This window comes from Fulmarus glacialis, unplaced genomic scaffold, assembly GCF_000690835.1.
Source record: "Fulmarus glacialis isolate BGI_N327 unplaced genomic scaffold, ASM69083v1 scaffold5491, whole genome shotgun sequence".
Taxonomy (NCBI): domain Eukaryota; kingdom Metazoa; phylum Chordata; class Aves; order Procellariiformes; family Procellariidae; genus Fulmarus; species Fulmarus glacialis.
In genome coordinates, this window is record NW_009193270.1 from 41382 (window position 1) to 58865 (window position 17484).

The following is a 17484-nucleotide window of genomic DNA, read 5'->3' on the forward strand; positions in this document are numbered from 1 at the left end:
TGGGCAGTTGTAGAGTAGGTTTGATATCTGAAGCAACTTCAACAAATTGCACGCATTGCCAGTCCAAGTGCTTAAATGAACCAGAAGTTTATTTCTTTTTACAAACTGTTTAATTAATCAAATAAGGAAACATTTTGTTTCATGCTACGTGTTTTATTTCTTATTTATGTAGATTTTTTTCTATAGCTTTTTCCTTGCAATCCTCCTTACGCATGAAAGTAGAAAATTATGCTGGCATGTAATAATACTGTATAGTTTTTAGTATAAGTTTACTTTCTTTTTTTTTAATGACAATCTATAAAATTTAAAACTTAAGCATTCAGTGACCCTCCTCTGTCATATAAGCCTCATTACTTTGTAGATACCTTGTACTGGTTACTGAGTTTTCAATGATAGCTCTTCGCTCAATGAATTCCTAAATGAAAGCATGAGGAAACTTGCACAAGTCCTGGTTGCTTTGGGCACTTACCACAGACTATATTCTCTTATGCTTTGCATAGTGGTTTGATTTGGAGGTGTGATGTTGTGTACTATGTTCTTGAAGCCATATGAAATTGGTAGAGCTGCTTAGCGATTTCCTCTGACTTCAAAGGCGTGGTACTAAAAGGTTGGCACAGGTCCTTATGGATCATCACTGTAATTGAGGAAGAAACTGGCCATTTTATTTAGCTGTGTGGTAAGTGCAGTGATCAGTGGAACCATGAAGGGCAAGAAACACAAATAGTACAAAATGAAAGAGAAAGGGGAGAGAGATGTCTAGGCCAAAATGACAGCACGCAGTAGGAGAAATCTTCAAGATTCAATTGTTGATATGCTACTGCTGTTTGGGAAGTTGTCAGAGCTTTCCCTGCATGTACCTTTCCCAGAATTTATAGGGAAAAAATGCCTGCAGGGTGTTCCGTTGCAAAACCATTTCGGTTATCTGAGTCCAAATTGCGTATTCAGAATATTGTAATTGTACTTTCTTTGTGAAGGAGATGAGAAAAACCTATGCTTTTATTTCCCTATGCTTCTTCTAACCGCTCTCAGTTCCAAGTGATCCATATCATTGAATATAAGTAAAGGATGAAAGAAAGGGCATGCATACTTTCTGATGCTTTTCATTCAACAGTTCATCAAGCCAAGCACATTCAAATTTTTCAAAATTGAAATAAAGGAATAATTTAAGTTGTTTAAATGTCAAGCTGTATTTGGACAGCAAAGGAAATTATTAAGTGACTCATAATAGCTCGTTTGTTCTTGTTTTGTGTGATTTTTCAAATGGAGGCTTCTATGTATATAGCAAGCTACTTAAATGGTTAATTCCTGTGCATGCAATAATTACCTAAATTACTTCAGTTAAGAATAAGCTATGTGCAAAACCATGTCCAATCCCACATTAAAAAATAAAAAGTTAGCTATTATCTTGGGTTAAAAAGGGTGCTGTAGTATTTATTTTCTTATCTTCTAGTCTATCTGTAGCAGTATAAACATAACACAGCATGCCAGCGCAAAGGGGCTGTTGTTTTGAGAATTCTAATTGTACTCCTGTCTGCCAGGGAAGGAAGAAGTCATAAATTTTAGTCATCATCTGAAGAACGAGGGCTTTACAGCATTTGGCACTTTTCTTTGTCTGTTCCTCATTAGCTGATACTTACTGTATTTTTTATATCCCAAAATACTTAAGGGGGATGTTTCCCCAACATTTTAAACTGGTATGAAATGATGATAATTTTTGCATAGAGTGACCTAATTAGGCGTTTTAAGCTGTCTATTCCAGTAGCCGCTACTGTGGGTCAGCTGCATTTCTCTTGAAGTCTGACAGATGTTTTATGAGAAAAACTGTACTTGAAAGCATATTCATTTTACTTGTGTTTTCTGTACATCTTTTCCTGTGTTTTTTAATTTGCTATGGACTTCTATATGGAAATATAGATGTATATATAATATATAATGTGTATAATAATTGCAATCATCCCCTCTTGCTTGCTGCCGATCTTTGAAGCTGGAGGATTTAATTTTGCACTCTCTCTTGGTTTTACACTATTTTAGTCCAAGTGATTCAGTATAGCTTCTCCCAAATCTGTGCTAGTAAAAGAAGAATGTGGCCGAAATGTCTTTGTTGGTGACATTATGTTAAACTGTTCATCAATTACATGAAAAAAGCATCATGGACCAAATTTAAATAGCTTAAAAGCCAAAGATTCAGTGCTTTCTGTAGAATTTTGGGAGTTTTGTGAACACCTAACAGCATTTAATTATTTGATTTTAAGTTCTTTCATTAGCAGAAGGGAGTGAATTGGAGGAAAAGGCGTAGGGAAGTGTGTCAGACTGTGAAGACTCTAGAGCTCCTAATTAGATTGTTCGGGGAAGAGATCCCTGACCTCACACTACACTGAAAGGTGTGCATCGCTCATATACTTGGAGAGCTAAGAGGTTAAAAGCAGAAGATTAAAAGTAGCACCATGTTCTGGTGCTGTTGATGATGACATGCTACTCGCTGAGGAATTGTCAACCCCATTGGCATTTAAGAGTTATTTCACGGTTGCAAATGTTCTCATGTTGAGCCAGTAGTTACTCATGTGAACAAAGCTGGCTGAAAGACTTCAAATAAAAAATAGGGTCTGTGTGTTCCCTGGTTGTTTGCGCTCTTCAAATCAATTTGTTCCCAGTCAAGTTTTGTTGATCAGATTTGAAAACCTAGTGTTTCAAAATCTCTTCCCACTGACCTACAAATCAATTTCCTTTCCTTTTGGCAAAACCTGAAGAGACTCCAAATTCCTTGTTCTTTCTCATTATCTGAGGAAAAACATTCTTTTGGATACAGAGACTCTTAACTTTTTGTGCCACCTGAGCCTGTGCTTGAGACCTTGACTTCGCTTGCAGTATTTAATTGTGTAAGTCCTCTTTTTTTATTTTCTCCATGGAAGTAATTTTTTCCTTGCTAACCATTCAGGGCCTTTCACAGTCACACCAATCTCTTGTGTTTCTATGGCGTTAGAAACTGCTTACCATCTTTCTACTTCTTCACAGCAAATGTGCTGATATTTATTTTACTCCCCAGGGGGTTTTAAGCCTTTGTTTGCATGGAGTTGAAGTACTTTTTTTGAAACAATGGTCTCCAAAGCTTTTTGTTTCCAGCACGCATAGTTTAAATAACATAAGATTACTGCTTTTTCTGTTTGAATTAATGTACTTTAGATGTACTAGTTTTGTAGTAAGTGCTAGCACAAGGAAAAATTCTTAGCCAAGCACTATGTGTCAATAACTTGACTAGTCACATCACATGTTGCTGGGAGCTAGAAGACTATGATGAGAAAAGTGTCCCTCGGTACGTACCATGCTCTTGGCTTTTCCTTAAACACTTAGTACTAGTAACTGCTGAAAACAGAATAATGGGATAGATGGACTTCTGGTCTTACCTAGTTTGGCTATTCTTACAGCAATTTTGCCCAGCAGAGCTAGCAAGTAAGTGGAACCAAAGAACTTCTAAGCAAAATACTGACATTTTCAAAACAGGATACCAATGTTAGGTTATTTGAATCCTATTTAGGCTCTAAAATTAGTGGCCTCATTTTCAAGTATGCTGGACACCCTTGAAACCCAAATGATGTTTGGTGACAGAAACGTAGAGGATGCTTGGCATATTTGTAAATCAGGTCAACTTATATAGCTGGCTAAATATGGATTTAGTAACCCAGCTTTCAATTCCTATTTATGAAGATCTTAGTCACTCTTCTCCTCTCATGTAAATGGTCTTCGGTATTTTAAGAGGAAAGAATATCTCTTTCTTCAAAACATGGTACATCAGCAGAACTCTTGAGTCTTTCCAGGCCATGTCACTAAGGTTGTTAACTTTTTAAATTGAAAAGGGAGAAGAAAAAAAAAAGGGGAGGGGGGAAATAAAAGCCCAAGTAGCCTCTTTGATCTGTGTGTCTGTAGCCACCATTTATCCGATCTGTATGTCTGCAGTGTTCCGACGACAACTGATAAGTCTATAGTAAAATCAGCCAGGACTATTGGAAAACATCCAAGTGTCAAACCTAAATGTGAGTGTTTAGTATTGTTCAGTCTTGCGGAACTGTGATTGACTGTTTGCCTCAGCTGTAGAAGTGAGTCTATACATTTGTGAGTCTATACATTTGTATAAACTTTTTTGCACAACATTTTCAGTTGTGTTAATTTGACGAAATACTTGCAAGAGTAATCCTTAAACAGGAACTCTCCTTAGTCTATTTTTTACATATCACTGGTTGGTTATCCAGACAGAAATAACGACGTACAAAAATTAAAACGAAAAATAAAAGTATGATGTCTGGAGAAAGAAAAATTGATTTTTTTTTTTTTAAGCTTATTTTTGATTCATTATGTAGTGGAGAATCTTAACTTGAATCTTGCATACTTGTTTGCCTGTGTGTGTCATGGTTTTTTCTTTTGATTTTTTTTTTTTTTATATGAGAGACTGCAAATTGCCTGAGATTTTAATTCCTGATCCTGCAAATGGTTTTGCATGCCCTCAAATTTACATACAGAAGTCCTTTTCTTTTCATTCAAAAGCCATACTTGCATCTTTACATAGTATACTATTTGTTGGCAGGATCATGACTTGGTTAAACATAAGTGAAATTTGACTTATTTCAGGTGACTTTAATGTGATTTGAATTTAAAGAAAAAGAAAAAGCTATTGAGCTTAGACTTCCTGGAAATATTTGCAAGTAGTGGTGGTTTGGTATACATCCAGTGTTTTTTTAAATAGAATTTGGACCTCGAAATCCATAGTGGAGTCCACCTAGGAGGAAATTGTATCTGTCCTTCTTGTGCTTCTAAGATGAAGAATCAAGCAGGATATTTGGCTGAAAATACCATGAAATCCATTCATCAATGCAAACAGAAGTGCTAGAACAGGATTGAGCATAAACCATTTTTTTAACCCTAGGTTCTGTCTTTCTATCCTGTTTTAGATGACCACCTATGCTGAGTTTTTTAAGAAAGGATGCAAATTACCAATTTTTTTCCCAGAGGCAATTTTTCCAGTTCGCATTTTTTCCTTTGGAAAATTATGTATTTTGTAAATCACACACAAATAAATAAACATTGTTTATTTTACTATTGTGGAAATTACCTATGAAATCCGTGTTGTCTGTGGTACAAAGACTACCATAGAGAGTTATAAATACAGAGATTCACTTTGATTTACCTGGGGTTCCTTTTGAATAGTAGCTATTCTGGTAGATATTTGGCGTGTTTGCTAGCCTTACACACACACTGTTGTAATGCTTCTGTAAATAATAATTCAATATACCTATGTTTAGCAAAGGGACTCCAGAGATTTGCCGTGAGGAATGGCGAGGGGAAAATGTGATACCAGTTGGGGAGATTTTTTGAAAGAGAGAAAAAATTGGATATCTATTTAAAATGTTGGCTTTGTTTTTAATACCAGAAAGGTGGTCAGTCCTGGATCACATAATATTCAAAATTCTCTACAGGATATATGGGCTATAACGTACAGTCAGTTTTGAATTCACAGAGATCTTAGATCTGTCTTCCAGCCATCTAAACATTTAGCTCATTATATTTTGCTTTAGTCTTTCCTTCCTCAAATTTGTCACTGTCCTAGGAATTTGGATTCAGTTTTTAGTGCTATAGAATTTAGTTAGAATTTTAATGAAATTAATATTAATCTACTGATGGGTTAGCAATTTAATAATTTTTACTTTTGCTGAAGCACTGCTTTAGTATTTCAAGAAAATAAGGCTATTCAAAATTCATCCTGGTTGGAGTCTTAGCTGTGATAGCAGTAATTCAGAGTATGTGGCTGTCCAATACATGCATATGAACTTAATGGTATTTAGACGTTGAGAACATTTTCTGACTCTTAGCTGGAGCCTGAAATGTAATTTGCTACCACTGCAATCGCAGTCCTTCATCCAGTTGTCATTTTGGGATCAAAACAGGATTTGGAGTACTTCAGGCACAATATATTTCCTTACTAATGTGCTGAGCTGCCTTGTTGGTCTATTAACTCTTAACAGATGTTCTTTTGAATGTAAACCTGCAAAGAGAATAAACCAAGTTCATTTCTTGATGGAAAGCAAAATTTGTTTTTCATCATTTTATAAAATTGCTACAGTCAGAGAAATATTATTACTTTAAACAAATATGAGAAATAAGATTGATTATTCCTAAGAGCATGTCCTTTTTTCTCCTTCAGAATGATATTTAAAAGATTAATAAAGCAAAGAGGTTTCTTACCCTCACTACCTCTTTTTTTCTCTTTAGTCTCTTACAAAATAGAGAGTTCTTTAATTTTAATTGGCAAATAGGCTTTCATGTGCTTTGAATGGCACTGGAAAATAAAATGGCTGCTTCTTTTTCAGAAACATTTCAAGTTTTGTATAAGGTAGCTTCTTAAGCCAGATACTATATGGTTTTATATTGGCATCTTCACTGACGTCAATTATGTTTGACTGCTGTAGCACACTGAGAAAAGAGAGAAAAAAAGGTTAAGCACTTTCACTGTGACAAAGTGGGATGTAGAAGTTACCTGCTGCAAATAATTTTTTTGTTATTATTGACTATTTGCCTCCTCCCACCACCTAACAGCCAAATTGGTTTGCACTATGTCTTATGACACCGTAAAAATAAAAGGCAGTTGATGTTCTGGCAACTACACATTTTAAGTATAAGACATGAGACTGTGATTGGGGAAGCCTGATTCTTTAATTTGTGGGATATCTACATATTTTAAATATGGTGGGTTTTTTTTTTTCCAATGGCTGAGCACCCAACCATCTGAAAACCATGCCCTTCTTTTTTTATGCTTGAATGTGCAAAAAAATGATATGCACTAATATACAGTTAAATCCAACATACACAAGTTGCTTTGGAATTTTTTTTCCCTCTTAGGCTTGTGTTTCACAATCTGACAAGTTGATGAAATAGCATTTGAGGCGATGAAGAATAAAAATTGACTCTGTCTTTTTTCACCATCCCCTCCTTTAGGGATATTATACTTAATCCCTAAAGGGAGATTATTCAAATGGCTTGTCTAACCACCACAGTTCAGATGACGTGTCCTTTTGCTTTAGTATGATACCTCAGCATAACATCTGTGCAAGAGTGTATATTGTTTTCCTTTCAGTAGCAACAGCATAAAGCAGAAAACAATTTAGTAGTCTACTAAAACTGTGGAAGCAACTACTGCAGTTTAAGAAGGATTGAAAAGGCTCTTTGTGGAATGTAAATTCCATACTCTGAAACTAAATTTTGAATTGAAACCAAATTTCAGCCATACTGCCTGGTACAATCAACAGTCTGTGCTGGACCCTCATCGATCCTCAACAGACACTCACCAGGACCCAACCGTATATGAACTTGTTGCCTATATATTATATCAATCTGTCAGTCATGATTTCCTTGCTTTTCATTTGTAAGATTGCTGCCTCTTCATGGACACAAAAGTGTAGAAGCTGAGTTCACAGTATTGCATCACAGCGATCTCTGATGAGGCTGAGTTGTTTCAGTCGTCCATTCGCTATGCTATCTGTCAGAAAGAGTAACGTGAGGATCTGCTAATCTAGCAAGTGGCTATCGCCAAATCTTAGTAGGTAAACTGAGAAAAGTACTATTTGCTCCTCTATTTTGGAAAATATGGTAAAATGGTAAAAAATGGCAAAACTGGTAAAAACCGTTTTGCTTGGGTATCATTGATGATGGTAAAGATGATGAGAAGTCTCTGAAACCCATTGTCCTGCCTTTGGGCCACCTTAGAGGACACAAACTTAATCATCCAGCTTTGCATGTGGAAACTACATCTGTGTTTCAAAACAAAAAGAAGTCACTCTCCAACCCCCTCCACTAACCCCCAGTCTCATCTGGAGTTCTAAAATGTGTTCTTCCTTACAATAAACACCTAAAGTGAGCCTCTGCTATGGAATGTGTTAATAAACAAGCCAGACGTGTATTCTACAGTATCAGGAGGGTTTCTTTTGCATTTCTGGTAGTTTTCCATAGAGCTTTCTTAGTGCTTTTTGAAGATGAGGTACAATATCTACCTGTCTTAAGATGCTTCACTTCTTGGGTAGTACCACAAGGAGATAACATCTCAGTCACAGATTACTGACCAGAATTAAACCAAAAAGGGATGTTTTGGTATACGTGAATTTACTTGTGCTTCAAATATACAACTTTAAATAGTTACCATTTGTAATTTTGTGAGATGAATAAGGAATATTGTTTTAGGAGTTTAAAAATCACTTGGTTCTTTTGCTGTATGGCACATGAATTGTTAAAAGGGATCTCGGCCAGTGAAACTTTTATCTGAGTTTATTGAGGTAGGACCTGCACTGCGATTAGAAAAGCACTCAAAAAATATGTATCTTTATTTATTAAATAAACATTCTTAAAAATGGCTTTTGTACAGAAATTCACTCAAATGAGCGAAATAAACATTACGTTGTCTAGAATAAACCTTGTAAGATGTCCCATTACTTTAAACTGAGGCCTTAAGTTGGAACATGAAGTCATTCCCTCTTCTTTCCCTCCCTCTCTCTTGGCTTTAGCTACAAAAAACATCATTTCTTCTTGTAGTAACTGGAGAGTTAATGGGGCTCTTTTGATGCTACTGTAGAATAGTAACTGCATGTTATTAAATTCTAGGATTGGAATTATTGCAGAGCCTACTAGCATCATTATAGTTAAGTGTGCCTAAGCATTTCCAATATAAACTTGTATTTCAGTGGTTTATAACTGGCTGTAATGACTTACTCCCACCTTAAAACTGGCATGAAATGGTTGGCTCAGGAGAAGTGTGTGTGTGTTTATGTATTGTACACACATAAATGAGAGGCTGGCGTAGGTTTATGCATATTGTATTTGGTATGTATTACACAGATTATATATGTGTATGCCTAATCATATATATCCATGCCTGCCCTTCATATATGTACATATATATGTGTGTAGGTAATGCTAATGATTTTTTTTTGTTGTATGAGTTGCATGGCATTTAGAAAGTAAAAGTATTCTTTTCCCTCAACAGTGACCTGTGTATAAAGAGATTGAATATGGAGAGATGAAAATAGTAATTAATTGTCATTATCGAACACTGCGTTTGAGATTTTGAAACTAATTTTCAGAATGAGTTCTCCTCTCTGTATCCTACTTTATCTCTACCCGTCAACTTTTTTCTCGTACCAAGAGAGCTGCATAAGATGAATGAAAAAGATTTTTTGTTGCAGATCAGTGGTAAAATAGGCTGTCTACTGTTTAATATTGTGTTCACCGTCAGCAGTATTATAGTGTTTTATTTCAGTGTCTGAGTCATATAAATAGTGGAGTGCTTATAAATGCAGAGATTTTGCATTGTATATACTGTAAGTGATAAGAAAGAAGATACTTAATATTGTGGCCAATTGTTTTGAAGCCCTAAGGTTAATTTTAAAAGGGCCAAAAGAAAGGCAGTGTTCAAAGCAGCCACAGACTTCTGTCATGCAATTATCTCTGATCTGACTTGCCATACCAGGTATGCGAAGCTTTCTTAGTCTCTGTCTATCATAATCCCGAGTAGTCTGCAATTTACTGGCCCCACCTGGGAAGAACCTGAATCACATAATAAATTTTAAATTTTAAATGCAGACTGCAAGACCAATGATTCTCAAAGCAAAAGGAAGTGCATAGAAATCATTAAATCCATGCATGCTGCTTTACCTCTGGCACCAGTTGCCAGGTGCTAATGTCAGTCTTGGTTTCAAGTTCAAACAAAAGAACACCAAAACTATGCAAACAAACTGATGGCTCTGTTTTCCCTTTCTTTTCTTTTTTCTTGCTGAAGAGAGAGAAAAGTGAAAGATTGTCTTAAAGATAGGGATTTGAGATAGGAAGGAATGTGTCAGAAAAGTTGTAGACCAGAAGAGAATGAAGATAACATAGTATTTTAGTAGGTAGTCCCAGTGCTTATGGGCTACATCATGTTCTTCTGTATGGAAGTTTTCATAGGAGACTGATTTAAGGATCCCTAACCCTTTTCTCATATGAGTAGTAGTTTGAGTTTTTGCTGGTGACTACCTCAGAGAAGGCTAAGAGAATTCATGTTCTACAAAAGAGTGATGTTACTTAGCAAAAACTCTACCAAATCCAGTCCTTGTGAGAAAGCCTCATCCATACTGAGCTCCATCTTTTGCTTCTGGCCAGGGAACCTTTTTGGGTAGTCACAGACAGTTGGGTAGACAGTTTTGGTCTGCTTCTGCTCCACTCACCCACCCCTAGCCTAGGGGAATAGCCTTCTCTACACTTGGACACTACACTGTGCCCGGTTTTGGGCTGCCTATTATGACAGAGATACTGACAAACTGGATAGAGTCCATCAGGCAGCCACTAAGATTATTAGCAAGTAGGAGGATATGTTGTATGAGAAGAGGCTGATAGAGCTAGATTTGCTTAGCCTGGGAAAAGACAAGACTAACTGAGACTCTAATTGCTATCTCCTATTACATGAAGGAGTGGTCACAGAAAAGACAAAGCTATGGTCCTTTCAGAGATGCACTGGGAAAATACATGAGGCAACATTCGCAAGTTGCAGTGAGGAAATTCAGACTAGGTGTAAGGAAAAGAGTTTTCACAATGATCGTGGTTAAGCACTGGAACAGGTAGTCCAGGGAGCTTGTGGAACCTCCATCCCAGGAGGTGATGAAAAGAGGTTCCTTCAAACTTCACTTTTTCTGAGACTCCAAGCCTTCGTTGCTTTTATGTGTGCTACTGCTTTAGTTTTTATGTTAGTGAGAAATGACACCTACCCCTCCATGTTACCTGTATGACTCATTCATGTTGCCATGGTACTTTGAGAGCCTTTCAACAATGAAAATACTTTGTTTTCAGAAAATCCTGGGAAGTAGTAGGAATGTATTCTTACTTTACAGGTAGCTATTTGGTGTTTGTAGGTGTTACAGGAGAATCTTCCAAAGAAACATACAATTTCCTAATTCACTTTTCCTCTCCCATCCCATACCAATGTTAAGTAAGGAGCTAAGTCCATGTTGTTTGGATCCAAACCCAGTGTTCTAACATTGCACGAGCCCTTCCAACCTTTTCTGGTTTGTAATACTAAGTACTAGCTATTTGCCAAGTTTGAAATGCATACTCCAAACTTCTGGGTTGCTAATACTAACAAAAGTCAGTCTTTAATGTATGATGGAATAATGTATAGTGCTTCCTTTTTTTACTCTTCGTTTTTAAAAACACTGGAAGCATTTTCATTATTACCGCTAATCCTGGAAAATGCAAATTTCACATGTAGAAGTTTCAGTACATTAAAAATAATAAAAGCTATTGAAATTGGGGGTAGGGGATGGGATCTTTAGTGACAGAGGATCTAACGTCCTGACAGAGAATTCTCATATTAGTCTTACTGCCTGTGGTGTCATCTTACATGGAATTTTGCATGTATGGCAATAGACTGATTTTATTCACTTATTTAGAAATTGTTTCAGAATGTGGTTAAGCTTTTGGAAATGTCTTATTCGGTGCCAACAAGGTGCTCCTGCAGCATGATTAGTTCAAGAAAATATTGCTTAGCAGGCATTGTGAATGGGGGTGGCGGTTGTTTTTTTTTCTAGGTTAAGTGGTGCTAGTTTTTCTCATCTAATGTTGATTTTACTGGTTGGTTTGGTTGAATGAAGAGATCTATTTCTTCACTTCTTTTTTTGTTTCCTTTTCCACTGAGAAATCGTTTTAGGTGCAGTAGAATTATGATATGGGACATTTCATTATTGGCTAGGTGTAAAGGTGTCTATCATAACTATTTTTCTGTCTTCTTATCTTTCTGATGATGTCAGCTGAGCTCAGACTGAACCAACAGTAGAGTCTTAGACAAGAAAAATGGCTTTGATTTTTTCCCTTCTGCCTCTCCCAGTCTGCCTCCCCTCAAAAAAACGAAAAACAACCAACCAACCAAAACCGTCCTCCCCTCTCTCCCTCCTCCAATCCCACGAGTGTTCATGTGTAGCTCTGGAAAAAAATGAAGCCATGAGCCAAAGACCAGTTATCTATTTTAGAACATGCAATTATTTGGCAATAATGTAAAAGTATTTTACAACTGTTTGTTGCTAAACGAGCAAATTCTGTTCCTTCCCCATACCCATGACACGTGATTTATGAGTTAATCTGTTTTAAATTTGTGCTGATATTTTTGATTCAGTTTTCCAAATAACATGTCCAAGGAAGCAATTTGCTTTTGCCCATACAATTACAACTTCAGCAACCAGGTAATATATGCAGCTGATGATTTTTCTTATTTTGAATATACTACGATGAATGTTATGGCCCCATAATGCTGGTGTAAATGATGAGTAATTCCACTAAGTTCTGTGTAGATCTGTCCCATGTGCATGAGATTGTAATTTGCCTATGAAACTTAAAATTTTACAGCTAAATCCTAAAAAATATAGAGGTAGGTATTCTTGTAAATATTTGGGCTTTTTAGCTGTTAATGAAGATGAGGTATTAAGTGCTGTTCCTAATTCTTATGACGTATATTGTGATATTGTTGAAAATAGGACATCTTGTGCAAATCAAGATTATTTAGCTGAGAGTTTAGAGCTCGGTACACAAAAAGCAGATTCTGATGATGGCTTTCTCATCTAATTTATCTAAAACTTTTGGAACTCTGGAAGAGGAAGAAACTCACTCTTTTATCTGTGCTTTAGACAGATTTAGTTCTTGTTGGGCCACTAGTCAGTTGTGCACAAAGTCACTTTCTGTGAATACAGCAATTAAACATCTTTTCCTTGAGCCCTTTTTGTCTATCAAATAAAACCAGGGAACAGAGATGGGATTTTCTCCTACATCTGTCATTTACAGGCATCCTTGGCGGGGGGCAGCGGAGTGAAAGGCTATGTGGAGACTGCCTGCCTATTTCTATGGCAAGGCTAGTAATTTGTAGCACTGCTTCTTACACGGGCAAAAAAAAGATGGGGGAAGAAAAAAAGAGATTATCCTTTCACTGCTTCTCCTTATCTTGATTGCAGTGTATGTTATGCTAAGTGTGTCTCACTGCTTTCCGGCTGAGAAGCAGGGAGGCTTGCCATGTGATGTCAATCCTAACGAGTGTAGACTGCCTCCAGTACTCACAGTAGCTATGTGCATCTATACTGAGGTGCTTTCTGCCAGGCAGTTCTGTGCATAAAGACTGTGTTCCGAGTGCGTTTTATTTAATGGTTTGACAGAGGCCAAACTGCTGACTTTCTCTTGTTTTAGGCTGCGGGGGTTTAGAAACTGCCAGGAGGCAGTGTGGAGAAAGGCATAGGCACAGTTGTGAAATATATAAATATGTTATGAAGGAGAACAGATAGAGGGTTAGCTGAGCAGCGATAACATAAGGAAAATAAATAGAAATCAGTAATGACATAGGAACTTGTGAGGAAACAAACTAGAAAATGTTGTAGCTAGTGAACATATTCCAAGCACAAGCAGTAGGTGTGTTTTGCATGGCTTAGTGAAAAATAGCAGATTTCTTTCTGGGCTCTCAAGTTGTGTATTTGACACTAGTGACGGATAAACATTATGAATTTATGAAGTTGCTGCCGTACCACTTTGTGAATATTATTTCCGTTATTATTTTAATCTTGTGTAGTGACCGAAAGCCACAGTAAAGGAGTAAGTCTTCCAAAAGTACCTAATTAGGGCAGGGACCACATAGCCCTGTCAAACAATTCCTATTGAGTGATTTTCCTTTTGGTCTTACAAAGTGAAGACCACAGCAATACTTGTTTTCTGAAAATTGCCAAACTTCAAACTTTTGTTTTTTCATTGTGTAAGTGTATAATTTCTGTAGACTTCAAGGTGGGGTTAGTACCCTGTTGAAGGCTTTCTTTGGCCTTTATTGGGAAATGTTTGCATAGTTAGGATTGCTCTTTAGGATGTGAGTCCTTGATGGCATTCTGGAGTGACAGAAGTAAATGGTGGACAAGGGACATGAGCATGTTCAGAGCCCATTGCAGGGATCCCAGTGCTGTGTTGATTGCTTTTGTTGGAATCTTTCATTATTGTTATTAGTAATAGTTTGTGTCCTGTTTTGTGGGTCTTTTTAAACAAACTGACCCAAAAGTTCTTTTAATTAAGAACAAACCCAAAAACTGTGAAACAAGGCTTTCAAAGCCCTTACATGTATTTTTGCACTGATTTGATGTTTGTTCTCAGTTCTAGAAGGGCTTGTTTGAATGGATTCCCTACAAAGTGGTCCTAAAAGAGCCTATTTTTCATATTGTTCCTTTTCCTTCTCCAAAGTAAAATTCAGAATAGAAGCTTTGATATGAGGCAATTCAAGTCTAAGTTGATTGTGAAGCAAGTGAAAGGACTATGGAATGTTTACAAACAGAAAGAGAACTCCGTGTAAGATTTGTTTCTCCTTGTCTGAGAGTTGAACTTTTTCTGCTGTTTTTGGAGTTTTTCCAGAAGTGTGATTGTCAGGTAATTTAAAGTGAGCAACATACTGGGGCTTTTAGATCTTTCGAAATACACAAATAGTGAATTATTTACTCTGGGGCAGAGATTCAAGATTTTTTTTCCTTCCAGAAAGCTTGGGAAGAAAGACAAATTAAAAGAAAAAATAGCATAAGCTCAAAATAATCCAGACAGAACATCTAGAAAATAGACTATGAAGTGATAAAGATTAGGCCTTTCTCTGCAATGAATCATTTTTCTTGTAACCATGTGTTCTTTCCACATTTCTCCACAAGCCTTCCCAAATACATACTTTGGCTTGTCTGTAGTACCAGTATTCATATTGACACATTCTCTGGCAGGAAAAAAAACAACTTAGCACAGCCATCTTCTAAATGAGTCATTAAGAATAATTCCTCTTCCATGGCCACCAACAGAACTTGTAAGATCATTGTCATGATCTTACTCATTTTTTCTCTTTGTGGTTGGAAATGGGTTAGATGAGGCCTTCACCACTACACTCCTTTGCAGTGAGGATTTGGGTCTCATGGTTTTACAGTGCTTTAGGGCTAGTTTCTGTTCCCCAAAATATGCAATTTCTCCAGTAAATTTTTACATAAACAAAATCTGGTGGTAAAAGCTCTGACTTTATACGAATCAGGAGGCAGGAAATGGGATTTTATGTATGTTTGTTTGTTTTTTTAACTTTGAGACCTTCTGCAAGTGCTTTATGATATGCTCATTGCCTCTGACCAAGGTAACTTTCTCTTCCTAGACCTCAGTTTAGCTTTTGGTCTTATTTATCCTTGTTGTCTTTGAAAACTTATCTCAAAGTCTTTTTTAATAGCATTGGTACTTGGGATTTTTTTTCCCACTTCTTTCAGCTGCTGCAAGTCTATTTTTTCACTTTCATAACACTCACCCCCTCTAACTCTATGCTATTGTATAGTTAAGTCTGTTTTCCTCATATATGTTGTAATTCAGTACTACCTTTGATCACGACCATTCAGTTAAGTCTTCCTCTGCTTAATGGCTTGGATCCTATACTTCCTGTATTTGCTATTCTTTTTATTTCTTTGCTGTCATAACATTCTATCAGTTGGGAGCCTTCATTCCTGAAGGACAGTTTTATCAAATTCATGGTGTTCAGCAGCTTATTTCACCTTAAGGTGATCCTTTTCACTTTGACATTTTGTTAATCCATTTCTCTCTCTGCTCAGTCCCCACATCTGCTAGCATGGGGCTTCACAAGGGCCTAGGGCAAATTTCAGTTACTCTTGATGAGGGCGAATAGCCAAAAATTTCTGTAGGGTTTCATGATCCATTGTTAGTTTTCTGAACAAAGCTCTGACATTCCCATGCTATGTGAGGTCTGAGGTTTACCCCTGACTTCAGCAGCAATGGCTGCAAGCTGGTCTAGGGGGCCTTTGCAATTCTGAGTTTGGACCATAGTCTTTGGGAGACTCCAGCATGCGTCAAAAGGCATTATTTTCAACTGTCACATGTTCTGTGCTTTTAGAATAGTTAATCCAGTCTGCTTGGCTAGTGTTACTGTTCTGACATTTCAATGTTGATTAGTTAAATTTGCTGCTGAATCCACTGCTGAGCTGTGATTATGACCTTCAATAAGCTGCTGCTGCTGTTTGGCTAAGAATGCAGAACTCATTTTTCAGCACTGCCACCATCAGACGCTGGCAGCTTTGGACCCCTTTTGCCAAGGAACATCTTTCTTTCTGGCTTCCTTCTGCTGTTTATCACTTCCAGCTACTTTGCATACCACTGTAGTACCATGTAATGTTTCTTTCTTTAAAATTAAATAGCCTTCTGCTTCTTTGGTTTGGGCAAGAAAGTTTGGAGGTGAGCATTCATGTGGTTTACCACACCTTCCACAAGAAAGTTTTCTATTTTTAGATGAAAAATTCTGGTTGTTTAAAGGTCTGTGGGATGGCAGAACTGCTAAGAACAGCTTAGGCAGTGTGACATTTTCAGCAAAGTACACATTTTTGGTAGATACTGTAGGAAATGCTAGGTCCAGCAACTGTGGAAGGATCTTATGATCCTTCACTGTTATTTTTGGAGTGTGTGTGTTGATTGGCTGGCTGCCTCTTTTGATTTTTTGCCTGTAATAAGCCGGGAAGGGATGTAGTTAGTAGTGTCTTAGACCTTTTGCTTGAAATGAACTCCATGGATGCTGACTTAAGTCATGGATGTTTTTTCATGTAAGCCTGTAAACCTGAGAAATTTAGTTGAGCTAAGTGAGTTCACATAATAGGTTTCTTTAAATCAGTCCAGATATTATGTAGTAAGTACATTATGTCCCTGTTTTGCATTGAAATCAGACTGAAAAGCTAAATGTAATAAGTTTACTATGACACAGTGCTGAGATAATTTCTAGTTTAGCAATCAGCGTGCTTAGAGATACAAGTCAATAACTTTACAAATGTTTCTGGATATGTCTTTGTATTTCTGCTTGAAAGAAAAAATCAAGCAAAATAAAAATTAGGCAAAAAGTAATCTTAAAAACCCTACACTGTTACTGGCATTGACTTTGTTAACAAGTAATATAGTGCCGTTATAGTGGATGAATAGGTTGAAGTAGTCAGTATGGAGACCCCTACATCTAGAGTCCAAATGGTTGGAGAGATGTACTTTGTACTTGATTTAGTCTGGTCCCCTGAGTTAAATATCCCTTCCTAAGCATTGAAGCTGTTCAGAGGAGTGCTTATTTTTTCACACCCTTATGTTCCTCTTGGGGTGAAATGGTGTACAACTGGAACAGAGATTCCTCTCTAGTTTCCTCTAGAAATAATCCAGGTTGCCTGCACCAAAATCTCCCTGAGAGCTGAACCAGTTTGGAAATGTAAGTGTGAATGTCTGGAGGATTTGCTTTAAAAATATACTGTTGGTCCAAACAAAAACACTATTGTGGACGTAACCATTATCTCCCCGCAGCAATAAACTCTCTCTCAAACTCCACTAAGTAGTTTGCATACAAACTATGTGGAATAGTGTTTAACTGTACTATTATTGTACATAGTAACATGTAGCAAATACCCATGGGGAGATCGT